This window comes from Anser brachyrhynchus (genome assembly GCF_964034855.1).
Source record: "Anser brachyrhynchus genome assembly, chromosome: 1".
NCBI classification, from domain to species: domain Eukaryota; kingdom Metazoa; phylum Chordata; class Aves; order Anseriformes; family Anatidae; genus Anser; species Anser brachyrhynchus.
The window spans coordinates 46,667,819-46,686,095 of NC_137694.1; the positions used below are offsets into that span (position 1 = coordinate 46,667,819).

General features: G+C 38.4%; 1 long non-coding RNA gene across 1 annotated transcript; it reads left to right on the plus strand.

Moving 5' to 3' along the window:
• The first annotated feature begins 13,721 nt into the window (after positions 1 to 13,721).
• Positions 13,722 to 16,209, plus strand: LOC308188004. Its single transcript, XR_013945062.1, has 3 exons — positions 13,722 to 13,887; positions 14,449 to 14,558; positions 15,837 to 16,209. It is a non-coding gene; the product is annotated as an uncharacterized lncRNA (long non-coding RNA).
• Positions 16,210 to 18,277: the final 2,068 nt, after the last annotated feature.

The window sequence follows — 18,277 nt, forward strand, 5'->3', positions numbered from 1 at the left end:
TCATTTCCTATGGATTAGCACCTCCTTTGCAAAGATGACTGCTGCTGCTGCTGCTCTTATTAAAAACTATCAGTGTTCTCCAAGGAAATTAAGCCCCCAGTTGAATTTCTGCTGCTGTGCCTCTAACTCCCCCTGACCATCTGCAAATCCCGGTGTAGGTCTGCAAAGGAACAGAGGATTAACTAGAGATGAAGATCAAATGTGGTCCCTCCAGCTCAGAGCTGAGCGTGGGTGACAAGGTGGCAGAAGGAAATTCACCATCTCTGCCCGTGCTCTAGATATCCTGTGGTAAAGCAAAAGAATTAGTTGCCAGGGGCAGCATGTGGAGCTCCCAAGGGTTTCAATCCCCCAAAAGAGGGTAAAAACAGTGGTGGAGCTTTTGGGAATGAGGCAACTCCAGGGGACTTCAGACAGAAAGCTAGCAGGATGGGATAAAGGAGAGTGAGGAATGACATTCAGCTGGAAAAATGATGATATTACATTTTCCTTGCAGGATCTGGGCTGCATGGCCTTTGGCTTGCCACTTGACTCCTTTGGGCTTTCACTTCTCTGTTGCAAACTCCCCTTGTGGGAGATACACCACAGATACAGAAGTGATTTTTTTTTCTCTGAGATTTAAATGTAAATACGATTCATTGCTATGAGAAAGTAATGTTTATTTAAAAAGCATACAACTTGAAAGAACTGAAGACCCTTGGTATTTGAGCTTTTTGTCTGGAATTGTGGTGCTAATGCAGAGACCAGCGCGGTTTCATAAAACAGAAGAGCAGGAATGCCATAATCCCTAGCATTATTCTCTTCCACAAAGGGGAGGGTTGGAAATTGCACAAAGAGCCACTAGATGGCAATGTTTCACACACAATTTCAGTTTCAGCGATTTTTTAAGACTTGGAATGCAGGTGCTCATCTGATTAAAACTTTCATCCAAATCCTAGTCTAACACTTATTTCAATTCCATGTTTATATCACTGACAAAAATTGAACTGACAGTTGTATTATGGAGAGGCTACTGGCTCTGCATAGCTAAGGTCGAAACTTGTTTTCCATTATAAACTCAATCTTGGCCTTACCTCTGAAATTCTCAGTAAAGACCATTCCTCTTTCACATAGTGGGACCACAATGAGTAGCAAAGAGAGATGTTTTGTTCACATTTCGGATAACTCAAGCAAGGTACCCATTTGGTTCAGATCTGTGGACAGCTGGGTGTTAACATACCTTTTAACTTTTTTTGCCACATTTTGCAGTGTCTCCTCTGTGAAACTGCCTATGAAATTTAAGAGCCCAAGGACATCATGTGCTGGGGCTGAAAGGCTCTCTGGGTAGAATACAAAGTGAAGTTCCTGTGGCTGAATTCACACCTCTTCCCTTATGTTTGCTGCAGTGGAAATTCACCTACCCAAGTTTTCCTGAACATTTTCAGCAAATGAAAACCCAGTGACAAGTAACACAGTGACAGGTGCAAGTATTCACAGGAAGCAATTTTTTATGCTCATCTGTCAGTATTCATGCTGGAAGCACTCACACCTGGATTCGGCTAGAAAACAAGCACAGTGCAAATAGGGCGACTTGGCTGGCAAATTACAGCTGACCAACACAGCTCACAATGAAAATGCTGAATGCATAGAGAACATGGCATCTGCCCACTGTTTGTTGTTGCTGTTGTTCTTCGTTTTTTCTTTTAAAAAGAATAGTGTAATGCTTTGGGAGGTGAAGTGAAATAAGAAAGTTGAAGAATCCTGATCATTAGAAGTAGTTATTGTGAGAAAGGAAAACAGTAAAAATCACTGACGATATTATTTACTTTGACTCACTTACTGCCTTACATACAGGTCTCCTTTCTATATAGCTGCTCTAGTTACCTATTTCTGGCCAGCACATCCCTGACAGGTATGTCATATGTCAGGCAAGAAAATAGGAAATCACCATAACCAAGAAATCATTCAAAAATTTGGTTTCTTGTTTCAGTACAGGTTTCAGTAGTAATTCTGGGAGTTATGTTTACAGTGCATTCCTTCCTGTCTGGGTCCGTTTAATATGGTGTTTACTGGATCTGAGGAAACCAGCTCCTTTGGAGGAGGATTGTCTCTGGAGCTTTTTATTGATGCTGCGATCATCCAGGAATGAATGCACTATAATATAATATATAATCTGAATAATAATCAGAATAATAATAATCTGCCACTGATTTTGAGCAACAAGCTTTTCAGACATCCTTCAGAGAATTCGTAATTCCTCTAGATGTGAAAAGTCCATTCACATTCCTATATTGGCATGGGCTTTGAATCTTTTGCTTTACTTCTAAAGATTGTAGAGAATTCTCCTAGCAGATTTTGCATAACAGATAAAAAGATACACAGAGAGGAGGATTGAAAGATTGGTATTGCTGCAGAGGAGAACTAAGGTTAGAACTACACCTGAAGATCATTTCCACTTTCAAGTGGTCTCAGTTTAGTCTTAGAGTGTGTTCCCTAACTTCACAATCGCTCTCTTAGGGAATTAAAGTGCTCTTATATTTTCCTTCTCTGATACTGACAGGCACTCTCATGCTGTACACAAGCTTCTGTCTGGGAAGTGCATGACTTCTCTTGCTTTGCTGCTGTGTAGAGCTAAATTCACGAGGTGAATCTGTATTTGATCAAGCCATTTTGAACTTGGCAGTTCCACCTTTCTTGATCATGAATGATGATATGCCACAAAACTACATAAACCATTATAATACAAACTTAAGGTACAGGCAGACAGTAAGTCGAAAATAAATTAGACCTACATTGCCTAGACCTTGCTGAGAAAATGATGTAACTTAGTCAGGTGATACCGTTTTGCGTCACTGAAATTCATTTATAAGGTCACCATTTCTCTAAGGAAAACCGTTGCTTCAGGTGTTAATCATCTGAGTATGAATGTCTGTTTTGACAGCACTTTTATCAGTTTGCATATATTTCAGTCAATTATTAAAAAGGGAGGTATTTTAAAAATAACTAGAAGTGTTCATGCAATTAAAGTGGATTTTTAAAACCCTGAACACATTAGCCAAATATGTTTTACAGGGTATATCATAAAGAAATTTTTGTTAACAAGCATCTGTTGATGGCCTAGTTCTTGGCTGATGCAGTAGGTCAGTCATACAGAAAGGGTAAGTCTCAATGGCACTCAACAGCTATTTGCATAAGCTTCTCAAAATACCCAGGTCCTGATTTTTGTAAGGGTATGATTTTATTGAAATGAGTGAGTTCAGGCCATAGGTCTAATATACAGCTGCAGCTATGCATGCAAATCTGGCTCCGGGAATTCACATTACATGTTCTTCTGTATATGGGGAGCACACAAATAGTGATAACCTGTTATCATTTCAGTCTAAATGCCTTGCCCAAAGTCAGAAAGGACCTCTTTGGCAGAGACAGGGAAATACTTTGAATTACGAAAGATTTAAGTGAATCTTTTCTTTTTCAAAAACATTCAAGGTTGCCTATCTGGATCAAAATAGAATATTTTATTTTGGGACCTTGTATCATGACAGACTGCATATTGACACACTTGGGTACAAATCACAATAAGAGTTGTCCCTGTGTATCCCTTCAAGTAATGAGTAGTTCCTGAATGAACTAGACATATGTTTGAAGCCAATCATGCAGATTTAAGTCTTCAGCATCAAGCTTCTCTCTCAACACTGAATTTCTTTCATTGTGTTGTAGCGGGCTCAGATCAGATAGATTTACATAAAAACAGTACCTTCAATTTTACTTTTTAGCAAAGAAGTTACTGAAGTCATCAGGACTTTGCTCAAGTAAAGAATTTAAGATTTTCCCCACTATTTGTGGTAAAGCAAACAAAGTAATTTTCTCCTGTCATCAAAGAATACATTTCTAAAATGCCATCCCTGCAGAAGCACATAATCAAGTCAGTAAGAAAATGAAATTGAGAAAACAGAGAACAATGAAGAACAGTACTTCCACGAGTAAAACTTGGGGGTGACTTTAGGCAGGCAGAAAAAGAGCACTTAAAATGATGTATTTAGAAAACATTTTTGGTCATTTATGAGAATCTTCTGAATATGACTACTGTATTTCCTTTGGAATTAAAAGTAAATAAAACTGCATTAGCAAATTAATGGCCCACTATAAATATTCTAAGAGGCAGTAGTCAAAGTTTCTTAAAGTGAAACATTCTGTAGTACATCATGGACAAACACAGAAGTAAGGCCAGAAACACCATGAAACAGAATGTAAAATGAGTCTGGTATTCTTCAGTGTGTCAGCTTTCATTGTGCTGTGAAGTTGACTAGATGTAAGGGAGATGGACTGATTTGAAAATGCAGTGAAATCATAGTATAAATTATTCCTAACTTTTTTTTTTTTGACCAATATTAATGACTTGAAAGACTGCATTTACTTCATATTGAATGTGACAATGAACCGATACTTTCTCCATATAAGATTTGTTAATTTTCTGTGTACTTACATCTGTTTAGGAATAGCAGCTATCAAATCCAAGAGCTCATCAAATAATGAGGGTAAGTGAGAAGGAAAACCAAGACTCTGTGGGAGTACATATAAGACCTGAAATACTATTTAGTGCTGACTGATTTTACGGCTGGGTGAATTCAAGGGCTTCCAGGATGGAGACTCAACTATTCCAGGAACTGACAGCTACCCTGTGACTGAGGTTTCAAGGGAAGCTTCAAGAAATTTGGGGAAAGACAATTAGGGAATAATTGACCTATTAGAGAAATATCATCCCTTGCTTCATCATCTGTTGTCTCATCAGCTCAGCACAGAGCTTGAGGTTAGAAGACAGTTATGCTTTTAATGCAGGACTGGTGTTTTTCCTCCGGGCTACTTTAGGTAAATGGTGCTTCTCTCCTCAAAGTGTGACACCTCCAGGTGGCAGGGATGTTGACACCGGTGTCTTCTACAAAGACCTTGTAATGGAAGAGGCAGCATCACTTGTGAATGCTGGGCCAACAGCCTTGCTTCAACACTTAGTGAGGGCTTGATCATGTCAGCAGGACTCCAGACCTGTGATCCTTCACAGTTTCAAAGGAATTTTTGGCCTGTCCTACACTTTTGCCTTATACATGACATGCCACCACAAGGCACTCTGCCCTATCTGCTGCTCAATGACAGACTGATGCAGACAGGCAAGTGTTTCTGGTGGTGTTCTTCTTTTTGACCAGGAATGGAGGCTGTGGGCAATGAGGGCATGTCAGAAATACAACCCTTCCCTGCCTTGTGACAGCTGTGAGAGGAATCATAGACAATCACGTGGTGAGAAGATAGGGAGGACAGAAATGCTTATGAACAAAGGAGCAAATGAGGTGGAATGTGAAACCTAGCATCTGCTAAGGTCAGTTGTACCAAGAACGGGAGGCAGAGAGAGACAGAGGCTCAAAAGGGTTCACATGGAAGCTGGCTTTTAGTTTTGTTCAGTTGCACTGGAAATTAAATGTGGAAAATATCAAACAGTTTAGGCTTTGGCAGGAGATCCTTCCCTTCTCCCCCACTATGGGAAAGAAAGGAACAGATTCTTTAGAAAACTTTTAAAATTGAAAGGATGTTTTGAGGTTTTGGAAACCAAAGATGAAATGTATTGAAGCCTGAAAGGGAACAATCTGGGGGTTAGTTATATTGTCAGCAGCAACTGTGTGTTTTATTAGAAGGCAAAGGTTTTCACAGCTATTTTATGCACCTTCATTTGCCAGCAAAATGTTTTCATCCATTTCTTTTAATGACCTCGTGGCAGTATCCATTAAACTCTTTTATTGTGTCATTTCCTGATTTCAGTATTTTAGTCCACAGAAAATTTTGCACAGTGGACCTACAGAAATGTTTCTGTGGCGGAGAACATCTGACCAGCATGAAAGGAGAAGGTGGCTCAAGCAGTTCCTCTCAACTGGGTCAGAGAACTAAACACTAAATGATTGTGTCCCCTCGCTCACTGCTGCTCTCCTGCTTAAACTGCGATTTCAGGTTCTCATCCAGTTTTTGGAATAGACAAGATTTCTGGTTGCTGTCTTATTTTGCTATAGTATATCTTTAGCAGTGTTATAATCTCTAGCTGTGCTACCACTTAGCAGTTCGTATTTTTTAAAATTATCCCTTAAATTTTAATCTACTAAAAGGATACTCTTAAGCACACAGTGGAATTATACCATTTCTTTGCTTTGACAGCATCTTGAAAAAATCTTTATCTGTCTGTAAATCTATAAAGAAAGTCTAATTTCCACCTTAATTCCAGACACAACAGAATGAAGAGAAGACTCCGTATCTATTTCACTGATGTATGAGAGACTTAAAGAAAGTAACCATTGCAGAGATTGATTCTGCAGACTCAGCAACTTTGAAAGTAAAGTAGGAGGTTTAAAATCACCAGCTTCAGCATTTTCAGAATCTAAAAAATTGTTGTGAAAGTGAAAAACATCTCTCAGTCTGGAGTTACATGGAACAGCATCTGTTACATTATGACTTATGAATGATGATAAGAGAAGAAAGAGCAAGCAAATAGGTTCATATATTTAGGAAGGCTTTATTTTGGATCCAAGAAACTATTTCTCATATGAAAGAAGAGAAAATTACTATAACATGTCCAAGAAATGTGTTACAACAAGCCTGGTTGTTTTCAGAACAGAATAGTCAGTAAAATGTTTTTGTGGAAAACTTAGTGTTAGACATACTCAGTATACGCAATCTTAGTTTTGTTTTGGATGTTTAAGTGGCAACAGAACTTGAATTGATGTTCTGGGAGAGCCACAGGGTAGTGCTCCAGTAGTTTTTGAGTCTTGATCTGAAGCCTGAAGCAGGATTATCAATCTTTTTATTCTATTTTGCTTTCCTATGAGGTGCCACATGCCTGTTATGCAGCGTAAACAAACAAAAAAATGTCTTCACCATTCAGGACAGAGAGAAGTAAAAATGCATGTTGATAACATTGAAGTGAGTTTTCCTCTGTGTTAACAGCATTAGCTTGTCTGAGGAGTGGTCTGAGAAAGTCACTGAGATGCAAAAGCTTCTGCTGATTAGTCATGCTTTGTTCAAGAATGTTCAAGGAATTTGCTTCTCGGTTCTTCAGTATTTTTGTACAAAATGAGGCTGATGATGGATTTGCAGACAGATCTGTTGAAGACACTGGGGACTGCCTGGAGAACTCTCTAGGGCAGCTCTGGTAATCTTACTACTTGTGGGCTTGTGGATTTTTAAGGTATTATCATTTAAAAATTATGATAATTCTAGGCAGGAAAAGGACAATCTTGTTTAGTGAGTCCAGTCAACTTCTACATTTTCCTTTATCCCTTTCATATGCTTCTGAGTTTTCCATTCAAGCAACAGTATTTATTACCTCCATTACTTTTAATATTTGCATAATTTCTATGACAACGTGAAGGGGGATCTTTGGGTGTCTTTTTGCCCGGACTAAAATATTGCCTTGATATCAGCTTGTCTGGAGTTGGGTGTGCCTGGGGAAATGTTGATCATCATGCACTCCCAATTCTTGTTAGCAGTTCTGAAGGAGCCCCACAGGAGAGAGAAACAGATTTAAGATGTTTCTCATGAGAAAATTAAGAGATCACGGTGACTACAGTCACAGCTAAACAGCTCCAAAGACGGTTCACTCCTCGGATCAGCATGTAGTCCATGCTGACTTTGCAGCCAGAGTGGGACAGCCCTTTGATGCCTGCAATTAACACCTCTCATTTCCACCAAAAGGTTGAAGCAACATTCACCCACCAACACTGGAGAGAGGATGAGTGAGACCTACTTATACACAGCACCTTTTGCTCTCCGTAACTTTTTTTTTTTTTCCATTCAAAGCTACCAGCTGAAATGCAGCCATACACCCTGGAGACTGTTGGATTGCTTTGCCAAGGGACACTTGTTTGCATAATGGGACCAGCTGGTCATGGCAGGTTATGTGATGCTGGCAGCTGCCTCTTTTCAAACAGCTTTAGTGGCTCCTAGCCCTTGCCAATTGCAAGGGTGAGATGCGAGGTCCTTAGGGAGCTCAGTCTTTATTAAGCAACCTGGAGAAACCCTGTTGTTTTAAAAAATTGAAGCAAATTAGAAGATTGATTGACTACTTCATGGCTAGGTCTACCAGTATTTCTCCTAATCCAGAGAAAGATGAGTGAACAAAAGGTCTAACACGTACTTTTTTAATAGTCTATTTCTTCACCAAATCTTTTCTGCATTGGAGTAGCTCACAAAAAAGTGTTGTAAACATTTGCTACTTTCCAGCTTGATGTTAACTATGTAAGTCACATATATTGTTTCTGCTCTCTGATTGAATGATTTAGGTAATCAACCATGTCAATGAAAACAGTAACAATCAAACTTAAATGTTTTTGTTTGTTTGTTTGTTTGCTGAATAGCTCAGAATCCAAAGGTGAAAATCAATGTTTTGAACATCAGTGGAACTGAAGCTTGACTGCATGAATATTTACTGACAGTAAAGATGTCAGATTGGAAAATCATATGAATCAAATTTGGTTTTGCTTGTTATAATTGATAATAATAGCTGGTTGTGTGACAGTATTCCTCAATATTCTTTTGGTGTTCAAGGTACAGCAAAAGCATACAACTAAGTGATAGTCTGATCCTCAAAGATGTTACGATATAAGAACACAACATAAGGGTTTTACTGGCCTTGGGACAAACATTTGCAGAATTTCCCTCTTTTCTTCCTGTCTCCTGTCTCTCACACACAGAAATATATTATTTTCCCAATTATAAGAACCACTCTGAAAAATTTGATTTAATGTTACCACTATATATTCCCCAAGATAGGGCTGCATAAAGCTTTTAGTTTCTCTAACTTCTGCAAGTGCTTTGTTTTAGACAGAAGAGAGAAATCAAATCACACTAATCACATTTCTGTGATGTCAAAAGATTCAGTTATATTTTTGGTATGGTTCTATAACTCATTCTGCAGAGGGATCTGCTGCAAAAAAAATGTCTTCTGTCGTAGTGCTAGCATGGAAATCTATCATCTGTAGTAATGGTTTTGGTAATTTATATAGCTAAGAGGGTCAGGTAAATATCTATAAAACTTTTCTGTGTATATTAACACCCTTACTATTAGACTCTGTTTAAAACTTTCCACCAATAATAATCATTCAAAATTGAAACTTCAGCTGCTGAACTTACTGGAGAGACTGCTTATTGAAAGCTTGTATTTTGACAGTTTTCATAGATTGACTCATAAATTCATAAGTAAAGAACGACAACTGAATTTAAAAGTTTGAGCTTTTAAACTGGACACACTAGTCTAAAAGTTGTGATATGTAATCAGGGCATTGAAAGATGCCAAGAAAACTATATGGAGTTGGAACGTGACATTTCAAACAGTGAATCCCTTCTCCAGATTACTCCAGCATAATTTGCAAACGAGAAATTTGGGGAAGGTACTCAATATCATGAAGCAATACATACATTCAGGAAAATCATAGTAAAATAATAACAAGGGGAAAAAAATTGTAAGCATCTTCTCTACTTGTAAGAGTAGTTTGGCACGGAGATGCAGGATCAGCCTCAGAACAACCAGCAAAGTGAAAGAGATCCAGAAGCCTCAGCTAGCAGTGGCTAGCAAAACACATACTCCTAAATTACATGATGTGGTTGCAGTACCCTCCATTTAAGCTAGGGCTGTTTCCATCCATGAAAGCATTATTTTATTTTATTTTTGCCTAGTAATTGAAGAATCTCATAACACAGGCATTCACAAACCGCAATGTTAGAAACGAATGAAGTTCATAACCCCTAGCAAGATTACAGCAATGAAATCAGAGTCTGGTCAAATGCCAGAGGAAATCAATGGCAGATAATCTGCAGGCTTCAGTGGGGTGGGATTGAAACCAGAGCATCTAATTTCAAATCTGATCCTCACTCTTTCTGTGAATTTGGGCAAATTATTTCTACTTTATAGCCTCCGTTTCTTTTTGGAATAGTTGTGAGGCTTCAGCTGGTGCTTCAGCTTTCAGAAGAGTGTCAAAACCTTAAATGAAAATATGAACAATTTCAGACGTATAAACCAATACCAACAATGCTAAATATGGGCTTTTTATCTTAATTGAAAGCAAGTAGCAACAAGATGATGATATGTATAAAGTGTACTAGAAGTGCACTTAAACTTCTGACATAGATTCAGTTAGAGAGATATGGTAGGAGTAAAATGAAATATGTAAGGATGCTGAAGAAAAGCAATAAAACATCCAAACCAGCCAAATTCCTGCCATATGAAAACTTTCCCTTACATACAGAGAAAACATACAGATACTGAAAATATTGGCAAAACAAAGGCAGAAGGACATTTCAAAGTAAGCAGGTGTTTGCAGAAATAAAACAATTCAAAGAATCTCAATGAACAATAATATGACTACTTAGCACTTAAATAATGAAGGAAACATTTTTTATTTCTTTTTCCTAGGTCTCAATACTAGTGCAACTTAACAAAACTGTGACTGAAGAAAAAGGAGCATTGTCAAAAGGTTATTGGATTTCATAGATGCGGGATCAGGATTTGGATATTCAAATTTCCCCTTTCTGAGTCTGAATCATCCTTATTTCTAGTCCCACAAGAATGCTCTACTAGCAGCTAATTACTCCTTCAGGTTGTTCAAATACATATATAACTGCACACTTTTGAATTATTTTAGCCTTACCATTTCTGCAAATGAGGGATCATTTCCTCAGACTGATTAAGCCAAAAGGACATTATCATTGAATTGGGATGATTCATAAATCGGTATTTTACATTTTTACTGATATCGGGCAAAGCACTGCTCTGCACTTAGAGAAAATTCTGTGTTATCCAGTACTGATCTCATGTCAGTACTGTCAAACTGACAGTTTCTGTCATTTTTCCTTTGTTCCTGAACCATCTCTTTGCAGGCTTTTTTTTTTTTTTTTTTTTCCGGTGCTCTCACTTTTTTTTTTTTTTTTAACTATATGCAAACCATTCTTGAGCCAGTAAGCCAGTTTTTCACAAGAGTATTTTTGCCAAGTATTTCCATGCATGCAGGACTACAAGTCCTCTGTTAGCACTTTTGTCCTCTCACTGCGGTACCGTGAAAACTCAAAGCTGTTTTTATACAGATCAGTTCTCCCTGTATACTAATAATTTATATTTTGACAACGTATTTTTGAGGAAAAAACAAAACAAAACTGTGTAATGTGAGGTATATCTGTAGAGCTACACTGATATAAGTTAGAAATGGTGGTATTTTACCAACATTCTCTGACAGCTACATAACGGAAAGCATGTGAGACAATAGCATTTAATTTTTTAAAGGGCAGAATTCTCTATATGTTAATGAAATCCTGAAAAATGTGACTGATTTATTTGAATTTCACATGAAGAGGGGCCAGTTTGTCCATGATAATGTTGTATAACCCAAAAGGACTCCATCTGACAGCTGTTGAATAGCATATGTAAAAGATGGGATGTGGGAGCAGTCAAGTCCATTATAACCTATATTGATGCCCCCCTTTGGCAATTTTACTATAGAAATCAAGACTTAGTGTGCCTGAAAATAATTGCCTTCTCCTCACTAGAGATAGTCCTTCTGTTCTGGGATAATGCTCTGCGGACAATGGCTACGGGACTGCTTTTGTCATGCTCCTCATGCAATCTGTATTTGACTGACAAACAAAGAATTCCAAGGGCAAAAGTTCAGGTTTTTACAAGTACTAGTTGTAAACCCACAAGGTAAAATCCTTGCCTCATACGTGTCAAGACACTCTGCTCTCCCTCATGTATGAGACATCTCAGAATGTGGGTAGCAGGGAATAATGACTATTCGAACAGTTCTGTGGCTCCGAGATGAGACTTTAGCTGTGAGAACACTCAGTTCATTTAAACAGCAGAGGAGTCATTATCCCCGCCGCCTGTGACAAAACTTTAAAGGCTAATTTCATTTCAGGCTTTTTGTCTGCCTGTGGAAAATGAACCGTTCCAATTCCTGTTTGCTCTCATTTGCCTGAGCTGGGTAATTTCAGGCTCTCCGTTTCCTGATTTTAACAACAATTAGACCTCTTGCTGAAGTGGCTTGGATTTTTACGACTAAACCTTCAGACTTGCACAGGCTGCAAAAATAAAAACAACCTGGTGCCTTCTCCCACACGGAGGGCTGCTTAGCTCACTGCTTGTGGAACACTCCCTGCCCCAGTGCACGTGTTCGACATCTGCTTTTTCTAGAGTGAGCTGTTCAGGAAACCACAGGACTCGAAAGCCTAGGACTCAAAAGGACAAGATCGGAAGTTGCCTGCAGGCACACGTGGCCCAGCTTCTTTGCCTGTCCTGTGCACCATAAACCATTCTCCAACACTCTGCAGCAATGTCAGTAGAAAGAGCAGAAGCCTCAGCAGCTACTCATTGCCCCAGGAAGGGAGTGGGGGCAACGAGATTTGGTTTGTTTGAAAACCAAGCAGTTGGTCTGGTGAGGATGTCTCAGTGGTCCTGAACAGGGGTCTGTCCCCTGCAGTAACAGGAGAAGTTAAAAAAATATATAAATAAAGGCAATTTGTCACATTTTTTCTCCACTCCTCTATGCCCTTCCCTGCTTTCACAATGACACACTCTCCCGATCTTTTCAAATGCTGAATTTTTTGGTAGTCTCGTCTGACTCCCTGTAGACTCACTGCATCTTAGCGGGCAGATGTGGGACTGGGCGACCAGACAGTGAATGGAGCTCTCTCTGGGGAGAGGAGGAGTGTTTGAGCTGATGCTGTGTTTGTGCTGGGATGTGGCCGTGAGGTCAGGTGCAAGTTATGCTAGCTTAGATTCTCTCTGGCCTCAAGTCATTTTTGCTAGGGTTGTATTTTCAGAAGTGCTTAGCATCTATCACTGGGATCTGATTTTTAGATGTGCTTCCAGATAAGCACTGAAATAAGCAGACATTTCAAAAATAAAAAAATTAAAAAAAAATCAAACTCTTGGACTGAACTCTTTTGAATTCTGGCTGCACTTGTGGGTGGTGAGTATTTGTGGATCTTTCACTGAGATTTTCAAAAATGACTCCAACTCTAGCTGTAAAATAAGATTTACAGCTGAATTTCAATTTTCCACAACTAAGGGACAGTACAGGCAGATGCTGCCTTCTCATCCTATTGATGACTTGACTGAAAAATAAACTGAAAGTTCATCTACCTGTGGCTTATTTCATCCATTAAAGTGGGCCAGATCTAAGATGAGTAGGATCTGAGCAGTTAGCTCAAAGCCCCTTGGGAAGTTAGGGGCCATATTTGCATTATTCTGTAAATGCATGCATGAGAAAGCTCCTGGAGGAACAACTTGTTAGCTACCCATGAATTGTCGTTTTGGTCTTGTCCAGGTCAATAAAAAACTTCTGAGAGATCTGCTAATATGCTGCAAAACCTGTTACTTGAAGATAGTAATTCTGGAGTGTCCCCTCTGGGTACTCTTCTGGTTCCTGGAAAGAAGGGAATCATTCACACAGGAAGATATTAACAAAAATGAGAGACCAATAAATGCACCTGTCACTGTTCAGCAACAGCTAAAATTAATTCAGAAATCCAAACAATCTGCAGAAAACTGAACACAATTATATAGGAAATTAAGTTATACAGTTGCCATGACCTTTAATCAATCATTCCAGCTGTTAATGTTAATTTTGTGATCTGAAAATCATAGTTCTATTTGCATTTTAATGGCTGTTAAATGAGAGTCATCAGGAAGAAATAGTGGCAGCTTGGCCTTTTGATACCAAGTTCTTCCTTCCTAATGTGATTTGGAAGATTTGGAATTCCTCTTCAGAAAGGGTTTTGTTTCAAACTGCAGCAGGCATAGGGAGCCAACTTCACAGAGGGAAAACAAGCAACTCAGAGCAAAATCCCATTTTAATCTGATTGTAGCTTCAAACAGATCATAAAAATCAGGTAAAAAGCTATAATGGCAATTTCATTACCCTCAAACTAAGAAAAAAATCTAGTGCCTTTTCCAGAGAGATATAAACTACTTTAACATTTTTCCAACAGCAGGGTTTTTGTACCTAGCAGAGATTTTTGTCAAATGGGGCAAGAATTGAAACCGAAATAAAATCCAGCAAATAAAAGTGCTAAATAACCCCAAATCTAGGGTTTGCTCAATTTGTTTATTTTGTACTGTCCTGGCCAAAGTGTTTCATACAGGATTGTCTTATAAAAACTGCTCTTTGGCTTATTTTGCAGATAATGACTTAGTGGTATCACATTAGACCTAAACTCTATTCAGATCAGATTCCCACTCTGGAATAACTGTGAACTTGTTGATTGCTTTAATTTTTAATAGGATCTAAATGTCTGCCAGCCTCTTGTGCTAGTATTTTCCATTCTAACATTAATACATTTTCTTATTAATATAAAGACCTTCATTGTTACATGAAAATTTATTTGTATGCAAAATGCACAAATCTGATTAAAATGAGATGTTCTGCTTAAATCTTCATCTAAATCTCCTAGGAGACAGTCCCCAGGTGAATCTTCACTGGTTAAAAAAGGAGGTCTTGGAACTACATGTTCAGAAAGGAAAGCAGTGAGCTGCAGACAGATTTCAGCAATTCGAAAGCAAAGTAAGTATTAACAATGAAAGAAGAAAATGGTTTAGTTCTATCCAAAGTCCTTTTTATTTAAAACAGGTAAATTGTAAGTGGAAGAAAGTTTCAGCAGATGTTTTCAGGCTGAGTTTCATAAAGGATTGAATAGCAATAGGGAAGAGGAACATTGATAAATGCCCTGCCTTTTATCACACAAGTAGGACTTCTGTCCATAAAGGCAGTCTAATTTGAATGCATCGAACAGCACACCCTCTTCTTTCCCCAAGCAGAGAACCTATGCATTTTCTGCTTCTACATTACTTCTACAAATAAAACTTGTGCAGACGGAGTGCATGCTAATGGGGCTCCTCTCCGAACTCAGAGCAGTGACTGATGCAGGAAGTTGTTGCAGGGCAAAGCTCCCATCCTTGCGGTGACAAGCCCTGCCCTGAGTTCTTATGCAGCCATACTGTTGCCCTTCAAGCTTTCCAGTTTAAAATTTAACCAGGAAATGAGGCAGGTCTTAGCTTTAGAGAGATGCAAATAAAAACCAAAAGTTTCAGGATATTTTGGTTTTGCTGGACTTCAGGAAGTGTGTTGCTCTAGAAGTCCAAGGATTTTGCTGTCTGTCCAGTAATGTTCTGATCTGCAGCAAAGCTCTGTACAAAGTCAGTGCAGTCGCGTACGTGTGTGTGTGTATGGTGTGCATAAATAGTGATAGACAGAGATCCCAGGTCTGAAATTTTGGCTTTACAGAAGTCAGTGAGAACTTTGCTGTCAGTTTCCATGAAACCAGGCTGTCATCCAGCAGTCTGAAGTCCTTTAGTCCAGACTGAGAATGGGTGAAGTGTAGGGCTTTGAGGGCTTCTCCACACCGGACCTGTAACAAGTGTAAACTTTACATCTGGAGATGGAATTAAGAATGCTTGGCACGAAAAGTTAACTTATTCTCCAAGTTCAGATAGATTCTAATGAATCTGCTTAGATAACTAGTTGTGATGTTAATTAGCATTAATTGTGTTTTTTTTCTGTTTTTTTCTTTTTTTTTTTTTTCTTCTTTTTATATGTATTTCCACTATGTGTCCTCTCATAGTTAAATAGGAATAGACAAATCTCCAAAGGTTTGGTGGACGATTTCGGCAGGTGTTCCAAAGGTCAATGGCTAATTCTAAATCTCTTCTATGGACCTCTTCAGTTAAGACAGCAGTTGACAGATCTTGAGCACAAGGTCTCTCATAGCATTCCTAGTAATTCTAATTTTTATCAGTTTAGAAAAAAGAACTTTTTTTTAATTATTATTATTTTTTTCCCCAGGTTCTGGAAGATTTCTGTGCACATAAAGTAAATGGATATTAAACATTCTTCAAGAGGAATGGCATGTGGAAATGATTGACCTATTTTTTTTTTTTGCTAAAGAATCATGTTTCTCCTTTTTAACTTGAACCATATATATCTGTCCTGAATTTTCATTGCTGGATTAAAAGTATTAAAGAGATCCCAGCAGAGTGATATCTTAATTTATTATTTTACACCTGTTGCTAATCTTCTGCATTTAAAATGTCACTATTTTACTTTTGAGTCAAAGCTTTCTAAGGAAACCCTCTGTGTGGTGTTTATCATGCAACAGATATCATGTTCCTCAACAAACTTCAGGAAACAAGCCAGCAGATTAGCTCCAGGAGAACAGACAAATCTCAAAGGTATCTTTATAACTATATTGCACGTCAGAGAATCAATGCAAATGGGATCCATTTTGTTACTTACAAATTGCTAAATTGAAGGACATTTATAGAATATTATCCTAAACAAATATGTTCTTCCTGTTATTCCTGATCACATTTTACTTATATTCCTTTTCTCTTAATCTGGTATTTTAGCATTAGACTGAAATGGTTTTAACAAATCAGACCCTAGAGGGCTTTAATTCACTTTTTTTCTCTGATTTCACCATTTTTACTATTTTTTTCTACCTGCCCTTTTAAAGACATGTTAAAGTTTGGGAAAACCGAATATTTTTCAAGACATTTTTATCCTGATTTAAGACATTTATAACATTTGATAGCTTTTTTTTTTTTTTTTTTTGATGATGATGATCTATCCTGGGAACTAACACCTGATGCTGGCTGAAAAATCTTTTTGCAAAACCAAGTCAATTTTCAATTTCCTTTCTGAAAGCCTGCTGGAAGTAATGATAGATGGTGCATAGTTTGGGTGTCATGAATATGCTCTTATTTTTCTTCAGAAAACTCTGACCAACCTTGTTCCATCTGAAAGTATATTTTTTTTTAGAAGCCTTACATCATTAAAATGCAATGATAGGAGTTGTCAAAAGGAGTTTTGTTTCTATGCACTTCCCCAGTTTGTTGGCCCTAGTGATAAAATACACACAAAGGCCATCTGGCCCACAGAAGATAGTTTCTGTCAAGATAGATTTATGCCAGGGGATTTATGTATACAAAGATAAATGAGAAGATTGTTGAGAGTGAAGGAGAAGGTCCTTCTTGGTAAAATACTGGCAACTGGAGGCCTTCGTCTGAAAACAGAACTGGGATTCTTCATACTCCCTTTAAGAAGACAGGCTGGTTGTAGTCTTGATTCCTTTTGTTGTCCCGAAGATAAAAGAAGAGATTTGGGGATGGGCGTCTTCCGGGTCAGGCAGGTACTGGAGAAAGGTGATGGGAGAAAGTGAACAGAGCTTCCCACATGCTCTGAAGAGTGGGCTTGTGGTCAAACACTGCAGGCAGCATTGCTGAGACAGGCAACTCCACTCCCAGAAGCAAGAGACAAGAACTGGCCTGATGGGCAGCTGCCTCGAAAACTGGCATGGGAGAGCTGTGTTGCAGAGTCTTTTCTGGGTTTGTTACCTCTCAGCCTCTCACCTGCCTCACTTTGCAGAAGGGATGCCTCTTGGGATCCCAGCAGTGGTTATTACAAGACTTAATAAGCTCACCTGTTACGGTAATTATAAGAAATGGGTAAATGTTATGCGATATGTTTCTAAGCTGCACTGTGCTACCAGATCCCCAAAAGTGGAGATAGCCCTTTCCTTACCTCTTCGTAGAAGAGTTTATCACATCATGTTCAAGTGGTAAGTTTGGAATAGCTGCTGGTGTCCTGCTCAGATGACTTTCCAGACCAGAGGATTTCTCATTTGCCTCAGGAATGAGTCATTAAAGATGGTTTTGGAGTGCCAGGCTTTGCAGACTTAATAGAAAAACAAAAACAACAACAAAGGAAAACAGTGTAATAAAGTGAATGAACAACAAAGTATGTGACAGGCAAATAGGTGAAATAAATCTCTGAAGAGAAATGATGTCTCAGCAGAGAACCAGATTTAATGGAGAAAAGAAATTTATTGGGAATTTAAGCAGAATCTGCAGGAAGGAAGGTTAAAGTGAACTAATCAATAAACATTTAGAAAGTTGCCATTTCCCCAAGTCTCCTAACACTCACAAAGTCCTAATCCCAGTTTCTTAAGCTGTATAGCAGAGCTGAGGTTGCAGGACAAGATAGTATATCTGGTCTTGTGCTGGCAGACATAAACAAAGTTTCCTGTATTCTTTTCATCCCTGGGACCTACAAGTAAACTAAGCTGATTTACCAGAGCTGAAGTTCTGACTTAGAATAGCTCCAGAGGCTATAAAACAAGTTTGGACTTAACATTGTTTTTTTTTTTTTTTCAGAAAATTAATAATTCAGAATGCAGATGATTTCAGATAGAGATATATTTTAAATAGCTTTCCTGACTTTAAATT